The sequence below is a fragment of the Serinus canaria genome, chromosome Z (genome assembly GCF_022539315.1).
Source record: "Serinus canaria isolate serCan28SL12 chromosome Z, serCan2020, whole genome shotgun sequence".
In the NCBI taxonomy this organism is placed as follows: domain Eukaryota; kingdom Metazoa; phylum Chordata; class Aves; order Passeriformes; family Fringillidae; genus Serinus; species Serinus canaria.
The window spans coordinates 2,920,706-2,935,359 of record NC_066343.1 but is presented as its reverse complement, the minus strand read 5'-3'; the positions used below and the strand labels follow the sequence as shown (position 1 = coordinate 2,935,359).

The 14,654-nt window shown below is 38.0% G+C and overlaps 1 protein-coding gene across 7 annotated transcripts in view; it reads left to right on the top strand.

The window, feature by feature from the left end:
* Positions 1-14,654, top strand: part of KIAA0825 (KIAA0825 ortholog) — a 233,766-nt gene that overhangs the window by 195,982 nt on the left and 23,130 nt on the right. The window contains exons 20-21 of one of the 7 annotated variants that reach the window (XR_003945873.2): positions 2,944-3,089; positions 3,218-4,229. The exons of 5 other annotated variants lie outside the window; for them this stretch is intronic. The gene's annotated coding sequence lies outside the window, so the exon portion shown is untranslated. Of the gene's footprint in view, positions 1-2,943; positions 3,090-3,217; positions 4,230-14,654 lie in introns of those variants that run through there. One more of the 7 variants, XR_003945874.2, reaches the window with a different exon arrangement.

The following is a 14,654-nucleotide window of genomic DNA, read 5'->3' as shown; positions in this document are numbered from 1 at the left end:
CATTCTTCAGCAGTGTTGTCTGTGATTTTTCCTATGATGCAGTGTAAAATACTTACCAAACCCTACAGATGTTCTGCGAGATGTTACTGGTCTCACTGATGAATGCAGGCAACTGTTGTGGGTGTGTCTTCAGAAGGCAGACAGGCAGATGTGTTTGGCTCCATGTTTTCTTCATCTTTGTGGCTAAGTGAGAGGGGGAAGAAATGTGGAGTAAATTTACTTGATGAGCCACAGCTTCTGGATTCATTCAGCTAAGCAAGGACAAGCAATAATTCTGGATTTGTGGGATTACCCTTGCCTATGGAATGTGAGGTAGATGAAGACCATTTTGTTGAAGTGTGTGAAGGGATTTTCCAGAAGCTGCTGTGTTGTGAAGTCAGTGTGGGATTTCCTTATTCATGAGCTTTTCTAGTAGAAACTTATTACCCCAACTGCTAGCAGTCAATTGCTAATTGATTTGGTAGATTTAAATATGAATCTAGGGATGGTTTTTATGGTTGCTCATAAAATTTGGACATGCCTTCCAGGATAGTTGTAGCAAATAAGAAGTGATGGTCATTTCAGCAGGACTGAATTTTTACATACAGCAAAATAATCTTAAATTACTATGAAGGGAGGACCTAGAAGATATTGAGTATACTTGTAAGACATATGTTTTGTGATATATATGTCTGTGTGATAATGCTGGTTAAAAGCAGAACTGTGACAAGGAGGACAGTAAATTCACTTAAGTGACCTTGCAGCTGGGAATGCTAAGAATACCACAGGGGCAAAATTCCATTTATTATGCCTCATGTTGTTCATTCTCTGCCTTTTTTGAGAAGTAGAACTCCTGTGTAGAGATAACACACGCTCACAGACATGCTTGAACCTCCTCCTGGGAGGGAGAGAGAGAGAGAGAGAGATCAAAAGCTCAGGGATCATAAAAGCACAGCCTTGTGATAACTGCGCACGCGTGAAGCCCTTTGATTTATTGGGGCAGGCAGCAGGCCTCTCTGCTGCTCACTAGGATGAACTAAGCCTTACAGAGCCTGTGTCCTTGTGTGCCTCTGCTGCCCAGTGTTGTCAGCAGGGTAATGAAAGAAGGTACTCTTTGCACTCAGGCTGTGATTTGCTGGTCGACCTGGTTTCCTGTATGTGTCAATTCATACATTAATCTCTCCCCTGTTCTACATTTAAACTCTTGTTAGGTCCAGTTTTAAGCTCCATCACCCACTAAAATACTGCTCTTGTAGTCTACAGTCTCTAAACATGGAGTATGGTTTGTTATATTCTGCAAGGGATAAGCTTGTGCCCACTCCCTTTCAGGTATCTGTGTTTTTTTCTTGGTTTGTAACCAAAATCTTTTGCCATGATTTTTCCATTTCACTGCTAAACTCCTTTACCAAACTCTCTAATATGAAATAGCAGCTAGGGAACATGCTGCCCAGGGAAACAGAGGTAATACCATCCATGAAAGTGTCCAAAAGCGTGTGTGGCCTGGGGACATAATTTAGTGGTGAACATAGTGGATGGGGACATAATTTAGTGGTGAACATGTGGCTGGACTTGATGATTTTAGAGATTTTTTTCCAGCCTTACTGATTCTATGATTCAATTTCATCAGTATGCATTTGTCTTTTTTCAAATGACTAGTCTAAGCCTTAAAAAACATCCTTGAAATATATTTTCAGGTAGCTGAAAATACAGAATAACATTTTTTTTTTCCTGTGGATATGAAAGAGTGTGAGAAGTAGTGATTATCTGATAGCAAAAAAGGACTGCTGGAAAAATCATCTTTGTTGCCTTCCTGACCACCTTTGACGACCAAACCTATAGATCAGTGCTCTTGACAATGAGCAGCAGAAAGCAGGACTGGAAGCACTCTTATGAGGCTTACTGTGGGTAGTACTGATAACATATAACAACTCAATTGCTGGCTGGATTTTTTGATTCTATTAGCATTTCTCTTAGTAAGGAGACCACCACTGGGGGATCTGCCCCTTTCCAAAATCTGCGCTTCTGCTGCTGTTGTGTTGGTGCAAATCCTGTCAGTACTGTCAAACTTCCTTGCAAAACGATCCTGGGTTAGTCTCCTTGCAGAAAACAAAGAGGCAAGATACCAAACACAAAGCAAGACAAAAAACCTGAATAAGCAGAAAAATAAGGGGATTTTTCTTTACCACTGATAGACGTCATATCCTGAACAATGAGCAACATTATAATTCAGCTTACACTGTTAGATAGACAGTTTCTCCATGTAAAAGAAAAGTTTCTCTATAAGTTTCTCTCCCTTTGAGTCTATACTGCTTTATTCTGGAAATTAGATGTATTGTATATGTCAGTTTGGGGATTTTTTAGTTCCTGTCAGCCTTTATCAGGGTGTAGAAAGGAAGAAAACAGATTTTTTTTTTCTGATTTATGTTTCTTAGGGATTTTCAAGGGATTTTCCTCTTTCTGCAATGGGAGTTGAGTATGATTTTGAGAGAACCACTTCTGATAAGGTAGAAAACTTTATCAGAGGCCAGTGTAAATTAAAAGATCCCAGGTCATATGTGCTACAGTAGGATGAGATTTCAGACTGGAGAAAGATTGGTTAAGACCTGCTTTTGGGTGGACCAGTGGGAGTAAAGGGCAAAAGAGGCATTGTTAAGCAGAAATGCTAACTGGTGTTATGATGCATACCAGAAAATAAACAGCTCTTACACACCAAGAGTTTTGTTAGCCCACTAGTCAAAATGATTGCTAGTCTCCAGCAGTTCTGAACATGGCCAGGTGCTTGGTTGCAGAGCTTTGTTTACAGAGAAGATCCAGTAAGATCTGACCGCAGAAATTCTGGGGAGTTTCAGTCTTGGTTCCATGGAAATGTCTGGCATTGGTCCTTGGAAATGTCTGGCATTGCCTTTTTATTTTAATTTATTAGTAACAGGTAACTTACGTCACTTTATTATCACAATATTGTAGGAGACTTAAAGATCACAATTGCCTCAAACACTGTCAAAGGCCACAGAAGGAATTTGCCATAAGAACAGCTACCACAGAGGGAGCTTGAGATCAGCACAGAAGAGACAACTTTGGAGCAGGAAGGTGCTATTTCAGGCCTAGCAGAGGTGAGATCTGGTATGGGCATCCCAGTCAATGCGTCCTGGCAAAAATTCCTGTGGTGGGAACTGTGGGAAAGGAAGCTACTGTTTATGCATGAATCACAAGTTCTGAGAACAGCATCTACACCCTGTAGATACCAGGAACTTGCTAAGGTGATAGCCCCAGAAGAGCAACTCCAGGAACCCCCACCACTTAGAAGCCCAGGATGAGGAAGGACCAATGGGATGCCAATGAATCCATGGAGTGGTGACTATCTTCTGATTGATCTCCCTCTGTCTCTCTCACTCTTCCTCCCCTTCCCCCTCCTCAATTTCTTTCTCTACTTCACGTTTACTGTTAAATAGAATCCGTGCTATTGACTTTGGCATGTGGACCTGTTTTCACCTTAATTTGGGCAGAGGCATCTCTCAGTAATTGAATCATAACAAGCACGTGATTCTGATAAGTATCATAGAAAATTCTAGAGTCTGGGCAAGTCTAGAGTTCCTGGAGGGGTCCAGTCAGCCATCTGGGGAGGGCTGACAAGTGTTTCTCAGACATGCTAAATGTGAGGCAGTGACATAGACAGCATAGCAGTGGAAGGCTTTCAGATGCTGCATTCATAAGGAGGGGCCATGAGTAAACAAAAGCAAACAAACTTAACAAAGTGATTTGTTTTTTCTTGTCCCAAAGTACTTGATTTCTAGTAACAAAAAATGAAATGAATTTGTTTAAAATATGCTGCTTATATGATGCCATCTTTGTGGAAGAGCCGTATTAATGGCAATCTCTCACTGGAAGAAGCCTAAGACAAGCATTTGGGGGACTGGAAGAAAACTATGATGATCTGCAACTCTCAGAAGGAGGTAGAAGATAAGTGGCAAATCCTCTTATTTGGGTACCATACAGGTACTCTACCAAGCTGCTAAAAGTGTGCTAGATTTTTCAGTGGATTTAGGACCAGATTCAAAGGCAAGTCCATCATTTGTGTGTTCATCTTTATGAAAAAATACCACACAGTTGTGGTCCTCCAGTTCAGGGCACTGAGACCTCCTTGGTCCATCATCCATGTTGAAGACAGAGACCAAAGAGTGCGTTAGACACCTCTGCCTTACCCATACCCCTGTTTGTGAAGTGACCATCCTCATCCTGTAATGGGCCAATGTTGTTGTTATATTCCCTATTGTCATTAATATATTTGAAAAAAAACTATTTTTATTGTCCCTCACAGTTTTGGCCAGTTTCAACTCCAATTGAGTTTTGGCCACATAAATGTTCTCCCTACAGTGGCAGCAGCATCTCTGTATTCCTCCTGTGTCATCTGACTTTGCTTCTGTTTGCTTTTTTGCCTTATTTCCAAGAGAAAATTCCTGTTCACCCAAGCCAGCCTTCTGCCCCACCTGCTTGAATTCCAACATCTGTGAATTACTGCTCCTTAGGAGGTGATGTTTAAAAAAATGCAATGATGGACCCCAGCCACTGCAAAAAAATTTTCCCAGGGCATTTTACTCACTTGCATCTTGAGCAGCCTGATGTCTGCTCTCCTCATGTCCAGAGCTGAGGTTTTTCTGGCACTTTTCCTTCTCTCAGCAGACATTTTAAACTCAATCACCTTGTGGTCACTGCAGCCAAGACAGCTGCCAGTCTCCACACTGCTTATGAGATTCTCTCTTTGGATGAGCAGGAGGTCATGGAGGCATCTTCCTGAGTCAGGTCCCTTAGGATCTGTTCCATAAAGTTGTCATCCAGGTTCCTTAGGAATCTTTTGGCCTGGGTTGTACCAGCTGTGTGATGCTCCCAGTTAATTTTTGGCAAGTTAAAGCCCCCCCATAAGCACAAGGGCAGCTGGCTTGCAAGTGTCCCTTAATTCCTTAAAGAACAGTTTGTCAGTGTTGTCATCCTGCCTGAGAGGTCTACAGTGGACTCCCATGATGACATCATCATTATTTGTTTGCCCCTTGGTTCTTACCCAGAGGCTCTCACTTGTACCCTTGCCAACCAAGAGTTCCATACATTCTAACCCTTCTTTTACATACAGTGTGACTCCTTCTGCCCTACATTTTCCTTCTAAAGAGCCTGGAAACATCCACCAAGGCACTGCAGTCATAGCACTCATCCCAGAGCTATTACCACTGGTTTTACTATTACCACTGGTGTCAAATCTCTGGTCATGCAGATTATACTGTTTTGCAATATACAGTTCAGATGTAATTTGCAGGAATGTAGCATGCAATTGGCTTTCAAAGCAAGGTTATTAAATTGGTACCTAATTTTATCTCTTGATATAAGTGGTGTAATCATTCTAAATTTAGAGATGACTATGCACTGGCTAACAGTAAAATTCAGCCAATCACATAATTACTGAAACCTGCAGGACAGAGCTCCTGAAATTCTCAGCTAGTTTTAATCAAATTTGTCTGCTGCACTTTGCCATGAAAAATGGGAGGATTCATATTGCATCTCAAGCGAAGAGGAAGAGCAGCACTCACCAACTGGGACAGCCAAATGAAGGAATAATTTCAATGCAGACACCAATTCATTCTTGAGCAAATTCAGAAGAGAATCCTTTTGTAGCCAGTGAGTAACTATTCAGACTTTCCACTAGCACTTCAAAATGCAAAGAATCATGGAATCGTAGAATTCCATGTTAGAAGGAACCTTAAAGACCATCTAGTTCCAACCCCCTGCCATAGGCAGCAGCACCTTGTACCCCTGCCTTGGACCGAGACCAGGTTGCTCAGAACCTCATCCTTGAGCTTATCCAGGGATAGAGCATACACAGCTTCTCTGGGCACCCTGTTCCTGTGTCTCACTGTCCTCCCAGTGAAGAATTTCTTCCTATTATCTAAACTATATCCTCTTTCAGTTTGAGGCTATTACCCCTTGTTTTTTTACTATAGGCCTTGCTAAAAACTCTGTCCATATTTACTATAACCTCCATTTATGAATTTTAGGGCTTCAGTGACATCGCTCTGGAGCCTGAGTCATGTAAGGGGGTATTATATCAAAGTTCACATTAACTATGAATAAGCCAAACTATAGTTGAATGAGATTTGTTCAAATCTTATGTTACAATGACCTAGGTTCTTTCAGTCCTTTGGAGGTCTCAGGATGCTCCTTGTTACTGCTGGAGCCATCTTATGCACAGACAAACACTCTAGTCTGGTCGCTACCAGCTAAAGACATGGATCCTATGCAGGACAATGAGCATGTAAAATGTGTACCTACAGAGCAGCAAATAATTTTGTCTATGATTTCGGTGTTCTCGGAGTCCTTACTTCTATACAAAGATTTTAATGCTATTTTAGGAAGGGAAAATAGACACTCTCTTCTTGCAAAAATTTGCATTGAGGAATATTTTATTTATAATATGCATTTAAAAAGTGCCATGGCAAGAAGTGGCTTTGATTTTGAAGAAGAATCGTTTTGAATAATTAACCATGAATTACTCTACTTAGAAGAAAATAATTATAGGTTGGACATAGCTGCTTCAAATGAGATACATGGAGTTAGTGACTATTGAAAAAATAAGGCCACCTGCTAGAAGCTGAAATAAATATAAAAAAGAACTTTCTCTTACAGTCAGGATTTAACTGTGGTATTTTAAAATGTCTCCAATTTCAAACATGCAAATTTCTTCTAGACAGAATTATTAGTAGAACTATATTGTTGAATTACAAAATCCTCAGTGTAATAATTAAAGAAGGTAGCTTTATCCTTTAAAAGAGATTTGTGATTAAGTCTTGTTTTAATATCTGAGCTTTTGCTCAGAACTACTGAGAACACTATAAATACCTTTTCAAATAATGAAAAAGATTAATCTTTTTTAAACCCAAGGTATTTTTTACAAGTAAATATTTTATGGTGCTTTTTCAAACGTATATTTGTAGTACATGTATAGAGATGTATACATAAGCAGCATGGCTACCTTCAGTTTTGGGTGTAAGGGATTTGACATCCATGCACCATTAAATTTCATTATATGGGAAAGAATAATTCCACAGGGTTTTTTTTAAATCGTACTTAGGAAAATACTGGAAGAATAGTGGCAGAATAGCCTAAGATTGTGTACTGCTTTTTAAAAACTCTTATTTATTTGAAAATCACCTGAATACTAGAAGAATAAAACCTTGTAATTTTTTTCTTTCAACTACTTACAATTTATGGGTTTTTTTTTTTCGATCAACACAAGCTTTCATCTTTCATAACTTGAAATTTTCTACAAAAGTATCAAATGTTACTGCAAATTGGTGATTTTTGGTGCCTCTGTAAATGCCATTCTCAAGGTCATTATTGCATGCCTATATAACCTGTGTTACTTACTTTCCAATGACTTTTGCTGAGATATATCCATCACATGATATTGCTTATGCACCCTACTACCCTGTAATATGTTATTGAAGTCCAGTTATGGGAACAAAAGTTTTCATGGATATTTATCCTTCTTATAATTGTCATGCCAGTTCTACAAAACCCACCGATACTTTGTTTTGTTGGCAGAACAAAAGTTTTTTCCAATTTAACCTTGTTTTTTAGTGTGCTTTAGGAAAAGGTAGTAGTGACTGGTACCCAAAGGCAGATAGGTGAAATAAACTTGTGGCATGTAGAGTTGGATGCCCAGAAATAGTAGCCTTTGCTGGTGAAGAAGCTGAGATAATGGCCTTTCTATAAACCTTAAAGCTAAAATTATTCTTTGGTGGCGGTGGATAATGATTTTTGTGATAAAAATGTAAGGTATTTATCATTAAATAAAACAATTGCAAAAAGATTATAATATGTACATCTTCATTAGTGGCTATTTCATTTTTAACTTTTTATTCTTTTGTAGCACGAGTCAGAGCCCTGCAAAGCCAGCCAGAGGCTGTTCAAGTGTTTAAACCCTGCATACTTTTGAGCACAGTATCTGAGCATTAGTTGTGTTAGCTCACTCCAGAGCCAGTGTGTGTTACCTTAATGTGAGAGTGCTCCACCTTTTGTGGTTGGACTGTTGCCATGTTGGCCTATCTTTGAAAGTGAATAATAACCTTCTGCTGATTTTTCTGGGGTTACCTTCCAGATGTTTCTGAAAGGCTTTACTTTGAACCTGTGAGAAAATGATGTGGAGCATCTAACTACAAAAAACAGGCTTTCTAGAACCTAGTTTAGAATTTCTGAGTTCTGCTATAATTTCTAGACATACAGGGTATTGGGTTGAGTTCATATTAAGTTATTTAAAATATATCTGATTCTACTGTAACAACTTCTTACTTACAATAGTATATAGCCACACTTTACTATTTCCCCCCTCCTTTGTTATAATCAAAACCCCTTTCTTTATAATGTGGATATTAATCTTTCTCCTGAGTGTTTTAGAATCCTCATTTTTATTTGATCTAGAAGCATATAAATTATGAGCAACTTTAGCAAGTCAAGAATACTGTGAAGGACTAAAGTAAAACTACAGATAATGTGGAGGAGTCATTCCCTTTACGAACAATACAACCAGATCAGTCTGGGTAAGGTCTTCCAGCTTTCCCAATTAAATAAGTCTGACTATTCTCATTATTTAGAAATCTTACTTTCAAAAAGGAGGAAAAAAGTTTCCTTTCAGAATTTAATTGCCAAAATGTGTTTATAAAAAAAAGACAATGAGAAAATGGGACATTTAATTATGATTTTAAATTATTTAAATTCTGGTGCACCTGTTTAATCAAAAGAAAATAATGTATGCACAGTAAGGTCCTTCCATTATGTTTCTGATGACAATAGCAGGTATTATGAAAGTGTAATAGGAAGAGAATATTTAACATTTTGGTTCATTATGTCAGGAGACAGAAGCATTATTGTACTGGATAATTTTTAGAAAATTCTGCTATATGAAGCTATAAAATTCCAATTCAGGTATATCTGATTACCATATAAAGTTAAATGCTCACCCAAATATTTAATTAGATATTTGATTCGTATGCTTGTAAGAAAAATGTATTATCCTCAGATACATACATCTGTACAGAGTACTGCAGAGCTGATACCCTGACACATGAGCATTTTCTGCATACAACACAGAAGAGCTGTAATTACAGGATTCAGTACATTCTTTTCATATAATTACACCTTCACTCTGTGAAGAGTGTGGTTTGTGCTGTTGCTGGGCTGAGATTTACAATGAACCGAGCTGCTGTATGAATAACCTCTGCTTCTTGGCTCCTGAGGCTGGAATGTGTGAAGGGGCAGGCTGCTGCAGAAAGAGGTGGTATCCTAGCACTTGAATGGTGTGCTGAATTTTTCCACTCTTGCCAAATTTTGGGGCAGAGTTTGTGCAGTGTGCAGATCAGGCTACTGGAAACAGAGATTATGATATATTACTTGGGACAGATGTGAGCTGTCTACTGATTCATCAGTAGATTAAATCATTGTAAAATGTTCTTTCAGAAAGGAAACCATTGTGTGGTGCCAAATATTCTGCAATAATGTGTTAAAGGTGTCTCAAACTAGGAAGTCAAATTTGTTCCAGTTTCTTAATACATTAAATAGGGTAATGTCTATTCCTCTCAAAATATGTTGGCTAAATATTTTCTAAAATGTTTTAGGTATTTTTAAATGTTTTAAATATTGTAAAAATATTTTTAAAATATTGGCTTAGTGTTTGTGAAGCAGCTGGGCAGTGATGCCTGCAAGAGGAAAGCATGAAAGAAAATACATAATAATTATAATAATACAAGCTTTAAAGTGTGTGGTAAGCTAGATAGAAAGTCAATCACTGAATGCTTAGTAGAAAATACGATATTTAGATAAGAGATTTATCTCTGTTCTGTGCCCCAAAAGACAAAACTAAGTAGAACTAAATTATTAAAATTAATGGTTTCTATTAGTGCCAATGTTTTCAAGCTTTTTAACATATCTGTTATGGATAGATAATCTGATAATTGGCTCTTGCAACTAGGGGATAAATATTGTATGTTTAGAGAGGTTTTGTTTATGTGTGGTTTTGTTACTGTAGTTTTTGTTTAGATGTCCTCAGTTCTCCCCACAGTCCCCTTTCCCCACTCTGTGCTGGTGCTGCCAGACAGCCGGGACTGTCTGCACAGGTGAGGGGAAGCTGTCCATGTGCCCCTTCCATGGGGCACTTGGGAATGGAAAAGCCTGTTGCTCGGGATTGCAGCATGGCAACACCTGACCTCCAATCAAGCTCCAAGAAAGCAGTCTCCACTGATAAAGGGCAAAAAGAGCTGACACAGACTTTGGAGGGGCCAGGGTTACCTGGTGCAATACCAGGGGTATAGAAGATGGATCAGCCATTTCGTGGGTGAGCACGTGGAGGTTTAGTTCCATGCTCCCAGAGCTGTCCTTTTTCCTTATTCAGTCCTTTGTTGTATTTGTTACGGTTTAATAAACTTTCTAAAATTCTAAAGTGAGCAGTCATTTCTCACATACCCGACTTTCAAACTTCTAAGAAGCTTTTTCAATGTGTGCAAGAATTTTTATGTGTCTGTTTATACTGTAGCATTGTCATAGCAGATAAGAGGGGAAAGCACTTGTAAATGAGTTAGTCTTTTGTTGGATGAACTGGAGCCAGAACACTGAATATTCTGGACAGGTAGTTCAAAGAGTGTTTATAAATATAGGGAAAGTATTTAGTTTCTCTTTAATATATCTTTTGTCTAGGTGTTTCTCTCTAACTGCAAACTTCAGATTACTGAAATTGTTGTGTTGGTACATATTTGAAAATACCTATCCACATAGTATCTATCTTAATCTTTAATGTAGTTCCTAGCTCAGTTTTTATCCCCAGTTATGCAACAGACTACATATCTGTACAGTCTTAACAGATAAACAATTACCTTTTGTTTTATGGTTTTATATATAATTTCTTCATTTATTTCACTTACAAACCAAACCGCAGCTAATTCTAGTGAGATTTAAAGAAATTATTCACTTTATTTTCTTTTAGCTTGTCTTCTTATTGTTGAGTCTTTAATCTACACATGTTCAGCTTTTCCTGCAAAGCGTTAGAGTCTCATCCCTCCCAGAAGCACAGTTCCATGGGCAATTCACACTTTGCTGTGACTGCTCTGTGGATTCCAGCCAGAACAGGGTTCTTTTTGCAGTAGCTAGGAGGGGCCAGGAGGGGCACGGCCAGGACCCTGTGATTATTCTGTTCCACCTCATCATGTGCAGGGGGTGGCAGGAAAGGGCCAGCTGGGTAGCGCAGTGGAGCAAGTGTTGGTTTCGTGTGGGGAATACTCCCGTGTTAATCGTTTGCCTGTCCTGTACACTCTGTTATTAATATTGGGGAATATCATTCCCAACCTGTGACAGGTAGTTAACATGGTTTACCATGGATGAGACCCATGACCCTGATCTATTGTATGTTTGATGTTGAAAGGGCCGGGATCTCTTATCATAGGCTGAGTGTGTTCGCTAACCTCGCATCCATTCCATGCTGTGCTTCCATGGCACTTGATGTCTGAGGGGTTATAGGCTGGCACCACTCTCCTGACGAAAATACATATATTTTGTAATTGTATCATATAGACATAACATTCACCCAACTGCTACCTTCAGAAGAAACAAAATAATCCAATACCCCAAGTAACAATTAAGTGCATCATTTACACAATAATTTCCCCCTTAACAGTTCCAAGTGCTCAGTTAGCAAAACTTGATCCCCTAAGGGAGGTTTTGAGTGTGTGGCTTTTTTAAACTACAGTATAGGCCATTGTTGGCCATTGTTGAGAATACTCTTATAGTTTTATTTTCTGTATCCTAAGGAAAGCAAAGGGATTTTTAAAAGCTGTTTTCTTGTTACAGGGTTCATCCAAAGAGGTCAGCTACAACTTCTTAAAATTCAGAAAAATTTTAAGTAAGCAGCCATTTAAACAGTTATGCAGCCATATTTTTTCAGACATATTTGTATGTCTCAGGAAATAACTGTAAAAGCAATTTTATTTTTTTTCCCATTTTACGTATAGTTTGTCTCTTTGCTTCAAAGATCTGTGATCTTTCTGAAGTCATTCTCCTCACCAATATTATTGTGCTCTGGCACATTCTTTGCACATACATGAATGCTGCAACTTTGCACTTACTAGAGATAATAAAATGAGAGGAAAAATGTCAGAACTGAACAGTCTTGACTGTCAAATATAAACTTCTCTAGCTTTCATGGCTATTACTCTAATCATCAATGCCAAACATTGAAATAATTTGCTTTCCCTGAATGTTTTTACTGGCCAGGATGCATAGAGGAGTAGTGTACTCAGTCATAATCATGCTCCAGAAAGGCTGGAAATATTCCCTTTGAGCTGCCAATCATTAGGCCAGCCAAAGTGAAGACAAGCACATTGACAAGTGAGAATGGTAATAATTTATTTTCTATTGATGGGTGGTGACAAATCATTTTTTGAAGCTTCTATTCTGAGTCTACATGAAGAAAGACAGAGATGGCCCGAGATGAGCCTCTTCACACCTCATTTAGCCCAAATGTAGCCACTTGGGTGGTGAATCGGTTCAAAGTATCAGCCCAGGCATTTCCTCACAAAATTTGTGCTGTCAAAACGTGTATTGAAACAAAAGAAAGAGTAAAATGCAGTCATGTGAGAAATCAGGAATATAATTTCCATCACATAACTCCATGTACAGAAAAGAGATTAGAAGATAAGTGAAAATTAGTGAAATAAGTGATAATAAGTGAAATATTAAGTGTGCTTTTAGTAGGGGTAGATTTTTAAAGATGTTAATTAATAAAGTACCATGAGGATTTATCAAAGCTTGGGCATGCCCCCTTCAACTTTAAGCTGACAGGTCAAATTAATTTATGTGCTTCCTACCAGTGCATAATACACTACATATCTTATTTAAATTTACTTTTGCCAAGACCCACTGATGTGCTTAGTGTCTGACATCCTATGCTATTTCAGAATACAGGTGGATATTTTATTTTAAAGGATATAGCAAACCTGTCCCATTAATTTTATCAATTATAAAAAGACTGTTAAGTTCTGACTCAAAGGATGCTATATACATTTTAATCTACTCTTTTTTTTTGAGTACGATTTTTGTCCTAAGAAATTCTGCTGTCTGTATTTAAAGTCAAATATTATTTTAAGCAGAGGTTCTTGAATTCTCTGAATTGAAGCTAGGCATTGCTTCAGTTGTTGTGGGGGCTTGCACTTTCTTTTCATATTGTCTATTGCCCTGGACAGAGCAAAAAGAGAAGAAGCAACCAGAGGGGCAAAGTTCCTTTTATCTTCAGGAAATTAGTAAAGTAGGCATCTCTCCTGCCTGGCTTGTGCTGGAATAAAACCTCCCATGGTAGCCCCATCCTTTGCCTAAACATGCAAAAAAAAAAAAAAAATTGTACTTAAACAAGCAAGGATTTTGTATTGCAAGATATGTAAATGACAAAATTACGGTTTTCCTATGTCACACTTTCAAAAAATTGTTCTGCTTAGTCTACTAAGATAATATTGTATTTACTCAGAACAAGTCAAAGGCTCTCATGTCTTTTGATATGGTTTAGGTAATCTCAAATATAATGACCAAATGTATATTTGATTATGTATGTACAAATGGTATTTATTTCTCTTATTTCTCTTAAAATTATAACTACTTGAGAAAATGCAAATCAGAGGGGTAAACTGGAACTATTATGGCTTTAAGATAGCCTTGACCTGCCTCTTTGTGTATTATGTCGTGAGGTTTGTGTACGAAAAAGTTAATGATGGTATATTATCATATTGTGCAAGAGAGAATATGTCATTAAATGTGCCAGGGAATCTGTGGGAAGCATTAATGATATCAGTAAATTTTATATAAATTTATATACTGAGAATACAATGGTTGAATGGTAAGAGTGTAACATTACCTTTCAATTACAGATAATTTTGACATAAATTATATGTAGTTTGTTTATACTAGATTATAGCTTCTGTAGGTTTCTGTGGTTTTGTTTCAAATTTTTAGTGCAGCTAATGCAAAAATAATATGAAAACAGTGTACCCTGTATGCAGCTCTGTACTTCTGGCATGTTGCACTAATACTGGAAATACAATAGTGAGTTTTTCTGAATAACCCATAATAACAGGTACTTGAATAACTGACTTTTACTTGGTATTGTTTTGTCCACCAAAGTAACATGACAGGATAGCCTTCTTGCATAAACCCCGAGATCACTCTTTTTCACCACCTATCAACCAGTTTATACTTAACTAAGCGTTTATTTATTCGTTCTTAATGGTAAGGTCCACAAGATGACTACACATCTTGTAGATGTGTAGAAAAATCTGTAACACCAACTTTCTAATTAATCTTTGGGAAGATTCAAGGAGGTCTTAGTATTTCTGCAAACATTGGAATTTATGTAGGCTGACTGCTGATTGCTAAAACTGCAGCTGAGTTTAGTTTTTTCAGATCTGTAGCTCTTTTTGTGTTACATTCTTAGCCTTCTGTTTGTAAACACACACAAAAGAATATGTGTATAGAGGGAGACATGTCTAACTTTTTGCCTTTTGCCCCTTGAGAATGTGGGGCAAAGACTGAAGAGAGAGGGAAAAAGATAAAAGAGGAATGTTAGGGGTAGCAGTTTGATGGCTGGGGCTTTGAGCCACCTTGTC